The following is a 19,473-nucleotide window of genomic DNA, read 5'->3' as shown; positions in this document are numbered from 1 at the left end:
CTAATCTCTCTCATGCACTAATCCCACAAATCATCTCCATGAACTCGCATACTCGATCCACTTCCCAAATGATCACGACAAACCCCAAATAATTTACTCTTCCTCAAAGAAACTGGAGTAAATGCATGGAATGGTTTTCTTGAGAGCACAAGATGTATCCCAATAACCAACAACCACTGGATTAACCACTAAACCGTGGGTGCCTGGAGCAGTGTGCTCCAGTGCCTTGTCAAGGATAGTAAGCGCTAGATATATGCAACTACAATACAGTACAATACAATCTAAGGTGAAGGGTGCACCCTGGAGATGGATCACGTTATGAGGCAAAAAGGTTTTCATAAGGAAAAAACATAATGATTTTCCCTTCAAAAGGACAACAGTGAGTTATCTCTAAACCTGGCTGAAACTCCAGTGCGTCCCTCCCGGATGTATGTAGGCGCTGGTCTTTATTTAGTGTGATTCTCGCTTGGGAGCAAGCTGTGCGCTTCAATAAATAGGATTTAAATTTAGAATTATACAACTTCTTATCACATGCTGAAGCTATTAAGTGATTAACCTCAAATCGCATGCTTTTCGATCTTATGCCAGGGACCAGATTTGACCCCTCTCCCCCATGTTCCAAATTCAACAGCTTTGCCATTAGACTACTCCTAACCCCTGCAATGACACATGGGGGCACTGCCCCCTGGTGAGCGGGGACCTACTCTTTATTGGAATGTGCCATACCAGGCTCAGTCCTCACTAACTCATCTGTACCGTCTGCTCCTCTCAACAGACAGCATCGGCAACTTTAACAGAGAGAACACCAACAACCTTGGCCTGGAGTACGACTACGCCTCCGTGATGCACTATGGGATGTAAGTCTCCGATGAGCAGCTAAGAAGAGATTTTCAATTTACAACTCTGATGAAAGGCGTTTATATCTAGACAGTGACTGATTTAGATTTTGGCAGACAGGGTACTCCTTTGCAAACATGACTGATTACCCTCTCCACCAAACCCTAGGACCACCCGCTTCATTTAAAGATGGGTATTCTGTCGACAGACCTCCTATTGGCTCTGTTGATGAAATACTTCCTCTGACAGCCCAATGGAGTAGCAGCCATCTGAGGAATGGCATTACAATGCCTGCCCTATTTAGGGTGGACAGTGTAATATTTGTTTTTCATCCTGTCCATCATCATATGGAAAAAACCAACATTGATCGACAGGGTGAAAATAATAACTTTCACAACCTGGGTGAAAACCTTTAGTAACTGAAAGGAACAGCAGTAATGATAGTTCCTTTAATTATGGAGCGATGACTGCTGGGCTGAGGTCATGTCTAAATTTGGCCATGGTGTACCGCCGGGATGAGATTGGTAATGTCCTCTGCCACCCCCCATAATCCTCCTTCCATCAAACCCTAAATCACACCCAGTGATTCTGATCACATTTTGATGTGATCTTTTTAATTACAGCTGAGATTGTTGGAAATGGGAAGTAGAGGGTGGTGTTTATTTCACATTTGATTGGGGGTCGGGAGGACAGAGAGCAGAGCATGGTGCCATCTGGAACCTATATATCCGAGGAAGGGCTAGAGGGGTGACTGTGACTGTTAGAGGGAAGAGAAGTAACAGAAAGATGGCTCGGTTGGTGTACATCATTGGTTAGGATCGATGCTCTGTATGTAAAGCGGATACGGAATGATGGCTGTGTCGGTGAACATGATTGGTTAGGATCAATGCTCTGTATGTGAAGCGGGTACGGAATGATGGCTGTGTCGGTGAACATGATTGGTTAGGATCAACGCTCTATATGTGAAGCGTGGTACGGACTGATGGCTGTGTCGGTGAACATGATTAGTTAGGATCGATGCTCTGTATGTGAAGCAGGGTACGGAATGATGGCTGTGTCGGTGAACATGATTGGTTAGGATTGATGCTTTGTATGGAAAGCGGGTACGGAATGATGCCTGGGTGGGTGTATATAGGCACCACAGTGTGGAACTGCCATAGATGATGAAGGTAAGAAAGTGAAGTTGAGTCATGGCTGTGTTACTGAACTTGTTCCCATAGAGTTGACTGTCCACATGTGAGGATGGGCAGGTGAACGTTGTCTGAATTGGTGAACAACTCGGTTTAGAGTGGAAGATCCATTGCTGCTGAATCGCATGAGGATTGGTACCTCAGTACTAAAGCCACCCTCTGTCACAAGAGGAAATGCCATGAGGCTAAAATGGAGATATTTTTCAAATCAGTGCTTTTTGGGATCTGAGATGCTGAGTGCGAGTGAGGGCAGTAAGGGGAGCGTGTGTTGCCTACATGGATTTGAGGTTCATGAAAAGGAGAACTGAGACATTTAGACTGAGCTGGGCAGGATCTGCAGGGGGATAGTTGTAGAACAACATTGGGATTGAGTTAAGATATGAATCGAATTAAGTAAACACCGAATATTTCACCCTCACCTGTTCCCGCTGTCGACTCACCTGGACTCGCTGTAGGGTTCTATGGGTTAATAATGTGTTATATTGGTGCATAAACGGTGGGATTTACCTGTGAGGTCTTCCTTTCCCCAGGTATGCTTTCACTACCAGAGCTGGACAGCCGACCATCGTCCCCAAGCCAAATCCTAACACAGTCATCGGACAGAGATATGGGCTTAGCAACCTGGATGTTTCCAAAATCAACGCCCTGTACCAGTGTGGTAAGGAGGGCATGCCTGCAGATAGATACTGAAATGTGATAGCAGTCCCAGCATCTTTTCCTCGTAGGCAGTAATACTATCTTTTGTAATGATTCCAGCTCAACTTCCACCAATTTCTCCATCATGGGACAATTGTATTTTTCTAGTTTATTTGTAGAGCACCCCCTCTGAACTTAATTATTGTTTTTAGGCACCAGTGTCCCTAACTAACGAATATAAAATACCAGACATGTAAGTGCTGCAAAAAAAACCAAAGTGGAATGCTGTAAGGCTTTCCTAAAGGTAAGCGGAGTATTTCTATTCTTAATATCCAGGTGCAGGCAGTACATTCAAAATCTTTGGCCCAAATAGTGGGGAATCTGCAGTTTCCCTTTCCCTGAATGTTAGTACTTCCAGCATTTAGAAGAGATAAGCCACAGGACCCTGGGTTACACGAGGGAACATGTCTAATAATTTTCTCCCACAAACAGGCTGATGCTGTTCCCTTGATGCACTTGAGACAACAAATGCTTTGTTGAAGATAATGACCTTAGGATAGGGCTTTTGGATGGGTACCACTGACGTCTAGCCTGTTGATATGATAATGACATTTTGATAGGGCTATTGGATGGGTACCACTGACGTCTAGCCTGTTGATATGATAATGACGTTTTGATAGGGCTTTTGGATGGGTACCACTGACGTCTAGCCTCTTGATATGATAATGACATTTTGATAGGGCTTTTGGATGGGTACCACTGACGTCTAGCCTCTTGATATGATAATGACCTTTGGATAGGGGTTTTGGATGGGTACCACTGAAGTCTAGCATGTTGATACGATAATTACGTTTTGATAGGGCTCTTGGATGGGTACCACTGAAATCGAGTCTGCTGATATACGATGATAAATCCATAGTTTTAAAACACGCTGTGCCGCCATGTCTTGTACATGTTGCATCTCAGCAGTTTTATTTTTGGAAGTCAACTCAGAAAGGAATTGGCATAATCTGGGTTTGAATCAGTCAGTGAACCCGTTAGGATTTTGTGATATTTGTTTTGGATGTAGGGCAATGTCTGTTTCAGTTGTCTTATGCTGAATAAACTTGAACGCTCTACATAGCTGATGTGAGCGTCAAAGTTCAATTCGGTATCCCAGATCACCCTCACCTTTCTAGTTTCTTAGTCAAGGTGGATGGGGTTTCAAATAACTCCGGGGGCTAAGCGAGGTTATTCAGAAGTCTGTGTCTTGAGCCTATGCAGAGCATCTCAGATTTGCTCTGTTTAACTCGAGCCCACTTTTATTCATCCCCATGTCCTATGGGACCAACACGTGCAGGTAGATCTGTATGTCATCAGCAAATAAGCATTATTTGAGGTCTCTGGAGCTAATGGTAGGAAATAGCAGCTTGAAAAACAAGAGAGAGGGAGAAAGGGTGAACCCTGGGGTACTCCACATTCAACCTTCCCCTCTGATAACTTGAAGAACTCTAGTCTGACATTTTGTGTCTGTCCTCTAAGAAAATTATCGGAACCATTTCAGAGCTGGATCCAACCCAATAGCCACTATTCCCCACTAGTCATGCAAATAGATCTAACAATATCAGCCAAGCTAAAAATGTTTCACCATCATCAGCTACGGAAAGCATCTAGAACTGTCCTATTGCCCTGCTGAGAACTAAAACCTGCTACAGAGAGTCCCTCTTTGATCTTCCTGCTGTTAGGATGAAATCTCAGCATTTTTCTCCTGATGAGATCCCAGTATTTATCCCTTGGCTGAATTCCAGCTTTTGTCTCATCCTGATGCTATTTCAGCATTTATCCTCTGATAGGATCTCAGCACTTGTCCCCAGTAGGACCCCAGCATCTTTTCCCAGAGTGGTTCCCAGCATTCATCATATACCATGATGCCAGCATTTATCTCCTGATGGGATGCCAGTGTTTGTCTCCTAATAGGATCCCAGCATTTATAACTTATTGGCTGGCAATTATTGCCTCTGGAATCCCGAATTGCATTGCCTCAGTGAGTTCTTGCATGCATCCCCTGAATGGATTCCAGCATTTATCCCCTCATTCAATACCAGAATGTATCCCCTGATTAGATGCAAACATTTATCCCATAACTGGATTGCAGCATTTATCCGCTGATTGGATTCCAACATTTTTCAAAACACACAAGATGATGGACGGAATGTTGCACAGTGGCAAAACATTCACCCCCAGTCACAGATCTGGGTTTAATCCATCGTTATGTTGCTCACCAAGCCATCCCTGGACCGGAATCAAGCATCCTATGACCGGTTTCTGGCTATCAGCCGTCTTCAGCCAGGATATTGATCCCAGTCTTATATTCCAGCATTTATCCCCTCATTCGATACTAGAATGTAACACCTGATTAGATCCCAGCATTTATCCCATTACTGGATTATAGCATTTATCTCCTGATTGGATTCCAACATTTAGCCGCTGATTGGGTTCCAGCATGTATCCCTTGATTTGATTCCAGTATTTATCCCCGTCTTATATTCCAGGCTTTATCCACTCATTCGATACCAGAATGTATCCCCTGATTAGATTCCAACATTTATCCCATAACTGGATTCCAGCATTTATCCGCTGATTGGAATCCAACATTTAAACCTGTTTTATATTCCAGCATTTATCCCCTCATTCGATACCAGAATGTATCCTCTGATTAGATCCCAACATTCATCCTATAACTGTATTCTAGCATTTATCCTGACTGAATTTCAGCATTTATCCCCTGATTGGATCCCAGTATTTATCTTCTGACTGGATCCCAGAATTTATCCCCTGATTGGATGCCAGCATTTTTACCCTAATTGGATTCCAGTATTTATCCCCTGACTTGATCCCAACATGTATCCCCTAAGTGGATGCCTGCATTTATCCTGACTGGATTCCATCATTTATAACCTGATTGGATTTCAGCATGTATCCCCTGATTGGATCCCAACAGTTATCCTCTTATTGAATCCCAGCATTTATCCTAGTGCGCTGTCAGTATTCAGTTCATGATGGCATCCCAACATGTGTTCCCTTATGAGATCCCAAAATTCATCTCCTGGTATAAATCCAGTGGATCCTGGAATTTGCTACTAATTGGATCCCAGCCTTCATATGTAAATAGGATCCCACTATTTATTTCTGGCTACAATATCCGCTTTGGTTCTACTGACGGATCCTTTCTGATCTCTTGATAAGATAGCAGGATCTCATTACGTATGCCTTAGTTTGACTGACACAAAATGGAATCCCAGCTTTCATGTACTCATCGCATACTGGCTACATCCACCGATGAGACACCATCACTGGCCTTTGATAGGACCCGAGCATCCATCTACTGATTGATTCCTTGCATTCACCCCCTTGTTGGATTATCAACATTCTTCCTTCCATGAGAGCTTGAGATTCGTATCATGCAGCGATCCCAGGGGCATATTTACATGGGGATAACATCACCTGATCGCCGCTCTTAGCGACGTTCTGGTGGCGATATGCCCTTCTCCATATTTTCAAAGTGTCGTAAGCCCCTTTTTGTGGCTTAGCCCCGCCTTGTAAAAAAGCCGCCCTCACACGCATCATGTAGTGTGAAAGGAGCGTGCTATGGGTGTTGCTGTCAGCGTTCCACCACAACTCCCACTGCTTTTTGATGCTGCCCAGATTCACAAGGAGGTGTAAATCTGAGGCAGCGCCAAAACTAACGCCATGCAACAGCAGGCGCACAATGGAGAAACGAGGAGAAATGCTTTTATTTCTCCATGTTTTTGCATTCTGCAGCACACATAGAAAGAGCAAAATGCCCTTAATGATTACTTATATGGAGGAAGAGACACCTTCCTGGACATAAACAATCATTGAATAATGACGATTTGCTACTTCTTGTACACTGCATTCAGCAGCACGCATAGAAGTAACAAATCACCATTAAGGATTGTTTATGTGCAGGAAGGGACTCCTTCCTAGACATAAACAATCATTCCCTGCAACACAGGCACCTTTGCACTATGGTGCAAAGGTGCCTGTGTTGGCGCTAGGCAGCTAATTTTAGCGCCAGCACAGGGGAAAACACAGGGAAGCGTCGTATTGGTGTAAATACAGTGCATTCCTGCATTTTGGAAATGTCAGAGCGCCGTGCTGCCAAAGATAGCGCAGTTCCGCTCTCCAACATATTGTTGTAAATATGTCTCCCCAGTATCCATTCACGGATGGGATCCTTGCATTTATCCGCTGGTGGGATCCCATTCTTGGTAGATTTCCATAGTTCATCCTCTGACTGGACCCCAGTGTTCATCACCTGATGAGTTCCAAGCACAATCTACTACTTTATGGAAACATATTCCTCTTATATTGGAGTTTCAGATGGGTTGAATGTTAGAGTTCTGCTAAGACCCTGTTTGTTACCTTTATGGAGCTTGACCTTTGGGTTCCCAGCTTTGAAAATATCCCTGCTGTTGATTTCCATGTCCTCTTCGCATTAGGAGTTATGTGGCCTTGTAGCTAGCTAGACACCATGTATGTTTCTTTGACCTGAACACTGAAGTCACTTTAGACCAGTAAAGAGAAAGTGGAGTGACAAAGATTCTGTTCGTGGTCCAAAATAATTTGCTTTTGCAGAGTTTCATTTTTATTTGTCTTCCAAAAAATCCATCCCACCTTTACTGGCATTTTATCTGAACCAGGGCAATTTGTGTTGCCGGTCAGTGTGCCCAGTGCAGTTCTTGGTACCTACTTGTATTCTTGTCTGTGCTTCCATATCATTGCTAAGACCTGCACCAGCCACACAGATCATTGTTTAGGTCAAGGGGCGTCCTCCTGGAGGAGATATAAAGATGCCAGCTTAAATATTAGTGAATCTAACTGAGACATTCTCAGTAGGAGCCGTTGGAGGGTGGAAACTCAACCTGTCAGGGTCATTGTGCTGTTTAAAGACATTAATATTCAAAGAATGTTCCTTTTCATATTTGGTTTCAGGTGTTTGCAGCACCCTTTTATCTAACCCGACCGGCACCCTGGCGTCTTCCAATAACCCTTCCTCGTACCCAAACAACGTCGACTGTGTCTACCTGATCCGAGTGCCTTCCGATAAGGTATGTCCTTCACAGACAAGCTGATGGGGCTAGTCGCGCTTTCCTCCTGCCAGAGTCCTGAGCCGCCTAGGGGTGGGACTTAGAGTAGCGCGCTGGGTTAGGAGCTGCCTGATTGGCGGCCGAGGTAGCTGCTGAGATAGGTCACTCTGGTTAGAGTGGTCCATCAGAGAGGAGGAGAAGGATCTGTCCTTGGAATGTTCTCTCCAATGACGTCAGCACCATAGCTGCAGAGCTTCGGAGAACCAATCAGAAGATATTATTGAAATCTACAGTAGGGCTGACACCAAAGACTAGATGGAATAAAGCTTAGAGAGTGGGTCTACAAGGGGCAAATAAGTCAGACTTTAACCATCTTCAAATTGGACTTCACAGAAATGCCCCATGGGGGCAATAAGCAACGGTGAGAGGGAATGCCAGTGGAGTACCCCAATGGATATGGGCACACAAGGATTAACCCATTAATTGACAGGGTAGCAGGACAGAATACCGGGGTACACAGCGATAGGTGTGTATGGTACAAGAATATTGAGTTTTGAATACAGTGCTACAAAAACATCTTAGCCAGAATATCAGCTAACAAAGTATGGTTTAGGTCAATATGCATAGGTACGTATAGACTTTCGCTACTTAATATCACATTTATCTTGAGAATATATGGTCTGCTGGTGGGCATCACTCACACTCAAAGGTAGGACACAGGTTATTGGTAACCCAGAGGCAGTGCCCCAGAGAGGTGCAGGACCATCCTTATCAGGCCAATGAGGAGTCAACTGTACCATGTGCCTTGAAGCTTACCCCAGCTTAGCTCTCTCGGTTACTCCTTTAACTTGACTGACAGCCCCCGCTTAGCAGAGGCAACAAGACCCCAGTGTGTAACTTCTTCACAAGAGGTACCAAAGCTTCAGAACAGGGTTGCTTCCAAGTAGAGGCACCATGAGAGAAGACAGGAGCTGCAGGGACAGCATAAGGGTGTCATGTCTCTTTGATCACACATATGAAGTTTAGGGATGGTGGCGAAGGAGGCTGGAAACAGTACAAGTCAATGCAAAATCACCGACTGAGTCTAGTCTGCGGATAACTTTCAAAAGCTGAAAATCTGTCCTTTTTAAACAAATAGTGGATATAAAGTTCTAGACACCCAGGAGGTCGTATGTCTGATTTACTGCTCTTTCTTCTCAGATTCTTCTGCAGTTTGATGCCTTCGATCTCCAATCCTCCTCAAACTGCGACTCCGACTACCTCACAATTTACGATGGCAACAGTAAGGCAGCCCCAGTTTTACTCAGCAAAGCGTGTGGGACCGGGCTGCTCCAGCCATTCATGTCTTCTGGAAATAAGATGCTGCTGGAGTTTGTGACAGATGGTTCCATCACCGCCAGTGGGTTCAAGGCCTCCTACAGCAGTGGTACGGTCCTTGGTGTCAGGCGACTCTCAGACAGGGGAGGGAGGGAGGAAGCAAGGGCCTTCTACAGTAATGCTGTAGCCCTTGGTGCCAGCCCACTGACAGACAGGGGAGGAAGGAAGCAAAGGCCTTCTACAGCTCGCCAAGACCTCGTGTTGGGACCCAGTGAGCTGTGCTCCCAGGATATCTGGGTGTGTTGGCGTAAGGCTCACTGCAGGAAGTGCTTGTTTCTCAGAGTCAATAGAGGTCTCACAATGAACTACAAGATGTCGTGAGCCCAGTACACTGACAAAATACCTTGAGTCTGGGGAAAGGAGCTGGAGATGGTAAATAGATTAGCAGTGTTTTGTTTCTGTCTTGGCCACCGATGATCGGGGGTTGTCAAAGATCACAGTGTGCACAAAATATATGGGAACACATATGATTAGTGACATGGGAGAGTCCTGACAAGAATCTCTGAAAGTGGGGGTCCTCTATTGGCAGGGACATGGGCTCTATTATTTACCATCCTGACAGTAAATGTGTACTTTCTGACTGGAACCTCATGTCATGTCCTCAGTTTCTTGCCATGTACCACTATTTTTGGGGACATGGTAAGTTATGTTATGTTATATTTAATTTATACAGCGCACAGCTGCTCGAAAGTGTGAGCTGAGGCACAAACAGCGTGCCGGGGGCATCCGGCAGGACCCTACTCCTGGTTCTGGTGTGGCACACAGTTGTGGAAGGGCTGAGATGTGTTTTGTGCATGTGGACTTTGTACACTCATCACCGGTACTCTATGCACAGAGTACTAAGATGATTCTTTCTTCTGTTTGACAGTAAAATGTGGCGGCACATTCACCAGCTCTGACGGCACCATCTCATCCCCTAACTTCCCCAACAATTACGATTCCAACATGGACTGCGGCTTCTACATCACGGCTCCAGCTGGATCCAAGGTAAGTGCAAGAGCTACCCAATGTCATTCTAGTACTGAGAAAAAAGAACACAAGCCTGGTAGACCATGGAATCATGAGGAACCTTTTAGAATTTCCGCCAGAGAGGGCAGTGTGACATCATGACTTTCCAGAACAGCTTTAAACAAGCATTAGTGAATGCATTAGGTTTTGCCTATGTGATTAATAATACACTTTTTTTCTTCTAAGTTGTAGTTTGATGAGCCGTTGCACAATATAAGTTACAGAAAGTCTGTTAAAGAGTTATGACTTGTTTATGTTCAAAAAGGAAATATATTGTGCTTTTACTACTGGTATTATAAAGGAGATTAGGTAAATGGACAAACATAAAAAAAATGCACCAGACAAGTAGACTTGAAAATGTTGCAGCTATGTGGAGAATACGTAAAGGGTGGGATGAAAAAACATACAAGTAAATCGTAAGCACGGTTTTTGCAAAACCAGAAAACAAGATTATGAAAACTCGATTAAAAGGTGTTGTTTGGTTATTGCCCATTGGTAACATAAACAAATGAAAATTAACTTTACATTTTTCAAATGAGCATTTGACCATTTGTGCAATATAAGTGAAAGAAACACACTGAAAGTAAGACGTCCCGGTGCCACTGCACTTGCTAAACCATTAAAATCATGATAACTAGATAATGCACTTTGCCTGTTTTAAGAATGTACAGTTGGTGTTCTTTAGATTATGTAACAATGAAAATACAGGAGCCTGTTTAAATGACTTCAGCGAACTATTTTTAGCAATTATTGAGCTAAAATACCACGCTTTAAAAGTATGCAAATAAATATGAATGCATTTTACATCCATGGAAAGACTAACTGCAAACTTCTCACTATTAGAGTATCTCTCAATGACCACGTTGTTTATTCACATGGGGCAAGGAAAATGCAGCAAACAATATAGCATGTTTTGTGCTAGAACGATACAATCTGCACAGTAAAGGCCAGTCCCAAAAAAAGAAAGTCTTACCACCTACCTGCTTACTAAATTAAATGCTTAGTGGTAAAAAAGAGAACTTACACCAGGGGAAAATAATATGTTTTTTATATTTAAAAGATTCCAGCAATGCCCAGCAGCTGGAATTTTTAAAGTTACTGCTACTGGAACTATACAGACTCCTTTCCTGGCAAGTCAAAGGAATAGGGTGCAATCAAAAAACTCAATGAATAGTTTTAGAACAGGCACATGAGCATGTATACAATCCTAGAGTTGTCTGGCGCTGTAATGTTACTCAGAAACTGTCCAAACGGATATAGGAGGTTAAAACATCCCTTCAGAGCACCAGGGAGCATGCTCGTATAAAGCACTGCAATCAGTTCGTTCAAGTTTACACTACATAATGCGCCAACAACAAACACATGACACAGAGAAGAAAACAATGTTGTTAGCAACAAACACATGACACAGAATAAAATGCAATTTGTATTAGGAGAATAATACCATAAGGAATGTGAAATGTGATAAAAGCTACACACACTAAAGCAGAGTTAAACAAGCAAGCTTTAAATGCATGCAGCCTGGGGAAGAAAAGTATTGGTAAACAGTTAACGCTGTGCAGCCTTAATGTTAGAAAAAAAGATCCACAACTTTTGGGCCCAGTGCCACTGCACCTGCTGCACCATTGAAATTATGATCCTAGTGCCTGAAAGATAACTGCATTTGTGACTGCCTGTTTAGTAGTTAAATATAGCAATATTTGGTGTTTAGAGGAGGTAAGACAGCTTTTTGCTGTGGTGCCACTGCACCTGCTGCACCATTTCAGTCATAACTGTATTGCCTGAAAGGTAACTGCACTTTGACTGCCTCTATAATAGTAAAATATAGCAATCTTAGGTGTCTGGTGGTCTGCCTAGAGCTTTTGGCCCTGTTGTCAGTGCACCTGCTACACCATTGTAATCATGACCCTGGTGCCTGCTAGATTACTGCACTTGTGACTGCCTGTTTAGTAGTTAAATTTAGCAATATTCTGTGTTTAGTGGGGTCCCAAGAGCTTTTGGCTCTGGTGCCACTACACCTGCTGCACCATTAAAAACATGCCACTGTTACCTGGAAGATAACCACACTTGTACTGCCTGTTTAATAGTAAAATATAACAATATTTGGTGTCATGGAGACGGGTTCCTGCTCCCAGACCAAGCTGGTGCCTGCAGCCACGTCTCTTAGAAGATGTCTGATTTAGAGACACTTAGGCATACTACATATTTCTCTGGCACGGCTTCCTCGCCGTTGGTGGAATGTGAAGCATTTAAGGTAGTAGTGCATGGTGCCTAGATTGGCCAGAGAGCCAACACTCAGAGAACACACAGAAGCCGACAGGGCGGGCACGCTCCTGGCTCCGTTAATTTGTGCGGACCATCTCCTAAGCCTATCTCATCCATCTAGGCACTCACGCAGGGACCAGTGGTGACACAACTGGGGATCAACAGCATTCCTAGACAAGTGCACCCCTTTATAAATGGCTCTGCAGCCTCCTGACCCTGTAGAACTATCTGAGTGTCAACACCAAGCAGCTCTGCCTAGGGTGCCCACAATGGAAAGTGAAGAACTTGCTGCTTCCATCCTGGCGAGTGAGATTCGTGGCACCATCAGATTTGTCCCCAATAAACACACGCATCTGATGGAATTCCGGTGGAATTCTATTCCACCTATGCTCCAAAATTGGTGCCAAAGCTGGAGAAATTATATTATACATCACTAGATGTATAGTACATGCTCCCCTCCCCCAATAGCAAAGCTATCGGAACATCCCTGTTGAACCCGGCATTGGTACTGAATACAGAATATAAAATTCTGAGTAAAACTCTGGCCCGCCTACTGCTCCCCTTACTCGTGCACATGATCCACATGGATCAATGTGGTTGATTTCCCGGATGCAACATCTCCTTGAACATAAGGGTCCTGTTTGGAATAATGGATGTAGCCTGAGTCCACCCATATGCCGGCTGCCTTTCCTTTGATAACCAACAAGATTTTGATACCCTAGTCCGCGACTCCCATGCTTGCTGCTTTGATTCGCTATGGGATACCCCTGCTTATATCCGGTGGGTGAAACTACTATATTCATCACCTACGGCCAGAGCCAGAACTGGTCCCTATGTCTCCGATCCCTACCAAGTGTCTAGCCGCGCTCAACAGGGTTCCCATAAGTCCCTTCTCTGCTTCATATTGGCGGTCAAGCCAATCTCATAGCGAATCCTGCAGGTGGCGGACCACAGTGGGGTCCCTTTCGATCGAGTGGTGTATTCCGTATCTCTATATGTTGATTACATGCTTCTATATTTCAAACACATCTGAGTGGGCAATTTAGAGATAGCCCAATTGCTGTCCTTGTTTGGCCACTTTTCAGGGTCGCATATTAATGCAGATAAATCTTGCTAATACCTATACAGAGACCACATTTAGATTTGGTGACACACAACTGCAAACAGCACAAAGCACCTTTCGCTAACTGGGGATTCAGATATACCGCAAAACACAAGGGGCCCGATTCCCAAAAGTAAACTGAGACAAAAGTCTAGCTTTGCGACTTTTGGTATTCACAAAGGGCATTTACAAGTAGTACTTTTGTCTCAGTTTGACTTAAGTTTTGGTCTCAGTTAGACTTAAGACCAAAACCTAAGTTAAACTGAGACAAAAGTCTAACTTTATTACTCGTAAATGCCATTTGTGAATATCAAAAGTCGTAAAGTTAGACTTTTGTCTCCGTTTACCTTTTTGAATCGGGCCATTATCTATTGGAGTGCAACCTCATACATAAGATTAACACACTGAGATCTCAAGTGTCGTTTTGGGTCACATTACTGGATTACATTACAGGGTACGTACTGGAGGCCGTCGCTTCTCCGTAAAGGCAGCTATACGCTGGAATTCGCTCCCCCGCAGTGTGCGGTTGGAAACCCTGCTACTTGCGTTTTTGCAAGCAGCTCAAAACTCTGCTTTTCTCTAAATACGTTTTTTCTCCCCTCTTGGCCAACTTCAAGCTCTCACAGCGCGGGGACGACTCCGGGTCACCAGGCGCTTTACAAATCTTTAAATAAATAATAAAATAAATAACTTACCCCAGTCGATAGCGGGCCATCTGTCCCTGGCGAAAATGGTGATGTTGCCACACTTGCTGTACCACTTTGTGAATTCACCAATCATAATAACGGCATGGGTGTTTAAACTGTTGAACACCATACTGATTGATCTTAAAGGTGGGAGGGGGCCCCGCAGAATCAATCTACATAAACTGTAGATGCCTAACTCATGGAGGACCTGGCATGGCAGTTCGGGCTGGACTGTTCCCATGGGGCACAAGGTCAAGACTGATTTGCATATGGCTAGGTTCATGGCATGGTGAGCAAAAAAACGATGGATTTAGGCCCAGATCTCTGTACTGGGGTCAATTGCGATTCCCCATTTTGCAATGTGTGATATTGTTCTGCATTCTGTCCATCAACTGTTGTTTTTGCATTTGTCACCCCGAGTGGGATGGGTATGCTCAGACGTGAGTCCTGTACTCTCCATGCAGCCGGAATCAAGCTATCCTGGCTGATGAGGGCTGAAAGCCCGAAACCAGTCCTAGGATGCTTTTTTCCAGTCCAGGGAGGACCTGGCTTGGCAGTTCGGGCTGGACTGTTCCCAGGGGGCACATGGTCAAGAGTGATTTGCATATGACTGGGTTCAAACTGGAATGGCACGGTGAGCAAAAAACCGATGGATTTAGGCCCAGATCTCTGTACTCGGGTGAATGTATGACATTGCTCTGCATTCTGTCCATCAACTGTTGTTTTTGCATACCTCATGTGGGCAGCATGGGGGCTCCAGACTTCAAAGACTGTTGCATAGCTGGACAACTATAGTGGCTATCATATTCAACCCCACACAAAATCCACAAAATGTTCCCTACCGCCCCTTGGCGTGCCCACGCTGTCGCGCCCCGGACGCTGATCTAATACATATGCTTTGGACTTGCCCTTCCCTGATTGGTTACTGGGGCGGGATTTCAGCTGCACTAACAGACCTTATTGGCCTACATCAGTATTGGGGTTATTTCCACGGCCCAAAAGCTCTAAAGTGGCCCAGCGCTTTACGGGCCTCTCTCTGCTCCTGGTCAATAGACTGCTTACGAAATGCTGGAAGTCCCCACAGGCTCCTAGGGTAGTTACCTGGCAAGAGGAAGTCTTGCAATGGGACTTGGCAGAAAGTGAGGCTCTGAGGAGGGAAGAATATAGGGGCCAACAGGAAAAACCTATACCATTCAATGGGACAGACTAATGGAAGGGTCCCAGGCGCAGTCTTTGGAGCCCTGGAGAGTGGGGGCGCACGCTGTGACTCTGGTTACCAAACTGGGGGACTCCTCTGTGTGGGTGGCACCACAGCCATTGATTTCTAATTCTGAAACTGGTCCATATTAGAGGTATGGAACTCGTGCCCCAACCTCACTTCCATGTTCATCTCTTCCCTCCTTTAGACGGCCCTGAACGAGGCAGTCTGGCCACGTACCGGCATATATCTATTGGAGGTTGAGGGTTTTTTATATATAGCATATTTCATGACATGTTGATTGCTTCTAGTACAGACTGATTGATCCCTGTATGTATATTACCATCTAAATATCTTAATGTATTAGGTGGGCTAATGTGCTGTATTCTTATTGTATAACAAAAATTCAATAACATTTGTGTTAAAAAAAGATATATTAACAGCAATAAATTTCACAAGCGCCATGCTGACGGCACCTAACAATTGACCTAATCTGCGATTCCACTCAGATGATCGAAGCCGCTTCTGTGTGATGAAGGTGTCTAGGCACTGAACTGTATATAGAAAAGCTCAAGTGCCTCCTGCTGACAGGACAGTGATGGAAAATAAGGGCTAATTTATACATCTGTTTCCTTATGTCACACTGCCCCCTGCTGGCAGAATAGTGATGGTAAAGAAGGGCTAAAACACACTACTGCTTCCTTATGTCACACTGCCCCCTACTGGCAGGACAGTGATGGCAAATAAGGGCCAGTGCATACTTATTGCTCCTTACATCAGATTGTCTTGTGCTAGCAGGACAATAATAATGGTGTGTAAGGTTCTCATTCTTTATGTCATACTGCCCCAGATGTATCAAAATTGGATTTGGCAATTCTATAATAGCGAATTCTACCGATTTTCTATTATAGACTCGCAAAATGCAATGTGTGTAGGTTTCAGCAAATCTTTTGTGATTCCTACACATTCCTTATTTGTAACTCGCAAATTGCAAGTCGCAAATAAGGAATGGCTTCCCATTCACTTCTATGGGCCTAGGCCCTTAGGAATGAATGGGAATTGCATGAGCAATGCGCGAGTACCCAATAGGTGCTCGCAAATTGTTTATGCGATTTCAAGGGTGCAAGGGGGCCAAAAGGAAACCCTGATGCACCCCTGAACTATGCATGTGTGCACAATTGTGAATCCCCATTTTGCAATTGCCTTTTGAGATGATACATCCCAAAAGGCTTTTTCCCATTCGCAAACAAGCCAATTCTGTGAATCAGCGCGTTTGCGAACTGGAAAACGCTTGATACATCTGGCCCACTGCCTCCTGCTGGCAGGACAGTGATGTTAAATAAGGCTTGTGCATACTTCTCCTTTCATATGTCACACTGTCCCCTACTGGTGTGTTAGAGGTAGTAAGAAACGACTGTCACGTAATTTTCATCCTTATGGCACACTGCCTCCTGCTAGCATGATAAGAGGTACTTTTTAAGAACTAACACATACTTCTTATTTACACCCTGCAGGTTTCATTGACGTTCACATCTATTGCCCTTGAACCTAATCCTAAGTGCGACGCTGATTCCTTGTCTATTTTCGATGGTGCCAAGACAACTTCCCCGCTTATTGGCAAATACTGCAGTTCCAAGCTAATCCCCCCAGTGACCTCCACCGGGAGCTCCCTTCTGCTCCAGTTCCACAGTGATGGCTCATTGAACATGAAGGGATTCCAGGCCACCTACACCTTTGGTAAGTTCATCTGCGGTAAAGAGACTGCTGGCTCTTTATCACGGAGGCTAGGCACAGCAGGGAGATGTCTGGTCTTATCTGAGAAGATGTGGCAGAAGGCCAGTGTGGCACCATGGCATGCGCTCCAGTTTACTCTGCATGGGGGTAGCATGTACCCTCTGGATGCTGAACCTGCGCAGAAGAGATACCCAATGCTCTAGGAAGACTAAAGTGTGTACAAAGAGCACAAGTTGGCCCTGCTGTCCACCGATTACCCACAGGGGTCCTATCTTGGCTGAAGGGTCAGTTGAAGGTATTCACACCAACTGGACATGGAATGGATGTGAGGGTCAATCAATCAATCAATCAGGGATTTATAAAGGGTGTGACCCTAGTGCATTGGAAGGCTGGACCACTCACATGTTCACCAATACCTAAACAAAATTCCAACACCTGGGACCTTACTTTGTGAAAGTCCTGCCTGGGCTGTCGCATGTGATGTCAATAAGTGAAAGGTTATGCAACTTAGATCAGAGAGCAAGACTCAGTAAATAGGGGAGCAAAGGCAGAGAAACTATAAATGCAAGTATAAAATGACCTGAAATATTTAGCGTTCAAGGTCAACATGTGGAAGATTGACAGGTCTGACCAATGAGTAAAACTCAGTAAGGGATGGAGATCGGTGTGGTGGCAGCAGAAAAAAAGCATTCTTGAATAGCTGAGAGCTCTGAAATAGTTTTCCACTCACTCCTGAAGTCAGGGTGTGGGATTCAGATACACTTCCAGATACAGCTGCGGCCACTGATGGACCCTTTCCCATCTCCCGAGGATGCCCATCACAAAAGGCTCTAGTGCCAGTTAATAAATAGCCTTGTTTCCCACCATCTAACTCTTGTAGTAGTGACGTGTGTTGTAGGACACTCGTACATATTAATACATATCCCCCTCTCCCACCATCTAACTCTGGTAGTAGTGACGTGTGTTGTAGGACACTCGTACATATTAATACATATCCCCCTCTCCCACCATCTAACTCTGGTAGTAGTGACGTGTGTTGTAGGACACTCGTACATATTAATACATATCCTCCTCTCCCACCATCTAACTCTGGTAGTAGTGACGTGTGTTGTAGGACACTCGTACATATTAATACATATCCCCCTCTCCCACCATCTAACTCTTGTAGTAGTGACGTGCGTCGAAGGACACTCGTACATATTAATACATATCCTCCTCTCCCACCATCTAACTCTTGTAGTAGTGACGTGTGTTGTAGGACACTTGTACATATTAATACATATCCCCCTCTCCCACCATCTAACTCTGGTAGTAGTGACGTGTGTTTTAGGACACTCGTACATATTAATACATATCCCCCTCTCCCACCATCTAACTCTGGTAGTAGTGACGTGTGTTTTAGGACACTCGTACATATTAATACATATCCCCCTCTCCCACCATCTAACTCTGGTAGTAGTGACGTGTGTCGAAGGACACTCGTACATATTAATGCATATCACCCTCTCCCACCATCTAACTCTGGTAGTAGTGACGTGAGTCGAAGGACACTAGTACATATTAATACATATCCTCCTCGCTCACCATCTAACTCTGGTAGTAGTGACCTGTGTCGAAGGACACTTGTACATATTAATACATATCCTCCTCTCCCACCATCTAACTCTGGTAGTAGTGACGTGTGTTTTAGGACACTCGTACATATTAATACATATCCCCCTCTCCCACCATCTAACTCTGGTAGTAGTGACGTGTGTTGTAGGACACTCGTACATATTAATACATATCCCCCTCTCCCACCATCTAACTCTGGTAGTAGTGACGTGTGTTTTAGGACACTCGTACATATTAATACATATCCCCCTCTCCCACCATCTAACTCTGGTAGTAGTGACGTGTGTCGAAGGACACTAGTACATATTAATACATATCCTCCTCTCCCACCATCTAACTCTGGTAGTAGTGACGTGCGTCGAAGGACACTCGTACATATTAATACATATCCCCCTCTCCCACCATCTAACTCTTGTAGTAGTGACGTGTGTCGAAGGACACTCGTACATATTAATACATATCCCCCTCTCCCACCATCTAACTCTGGTAGTAGTGACGTGTGTTGTAGGACACTCGTACACTTTAATACATATCCTCCTCTCCCACCATCTAACTCTGGTAGTAGTGACGTGTGTTGTAGGACACTCGTAGATATTAATACATATCCCCCTCTCCCACCATCTAACTCTGGTAGTAGTGACGTGTGTTGTAGGACACTCGTACACTTTAATACATATCCTCCTCTCCCACCATCTAACTCTTGTAGTAGTGACATGCGTCGAAGGACACTCGTACA

At 44.5% G+C, this 19,473-nt stretch overlaps 1 pseudogene; it reads left to right on the top strand.

The window, feature by feature from the left end:
• The window catches only part of LOC147725054 (embryonic protein UVS.2-like), a 63,534-nt pseudogene that overhangs the window by 29,158 nt on the left and 14,903 nt on the right, over positions 1-19,473 (top strand).

Source organism: Lissotriton vulgaris, chromosome 4_1 (genome assembly GCF_964263255.1).
Source record: "Lissotriton vulgaris chromosome 4_1, aLisVul1.2, whole genome shotgun sequence".
NCBI lineage: Eukaryota > Metazoa > Chordata > Amphibia > Caudata > Salamandridae > Lissotriton > Lissotriton vulgaris.
This window is presented reverse-complemented; position numbering and strand designations above follow the sequence as displayed.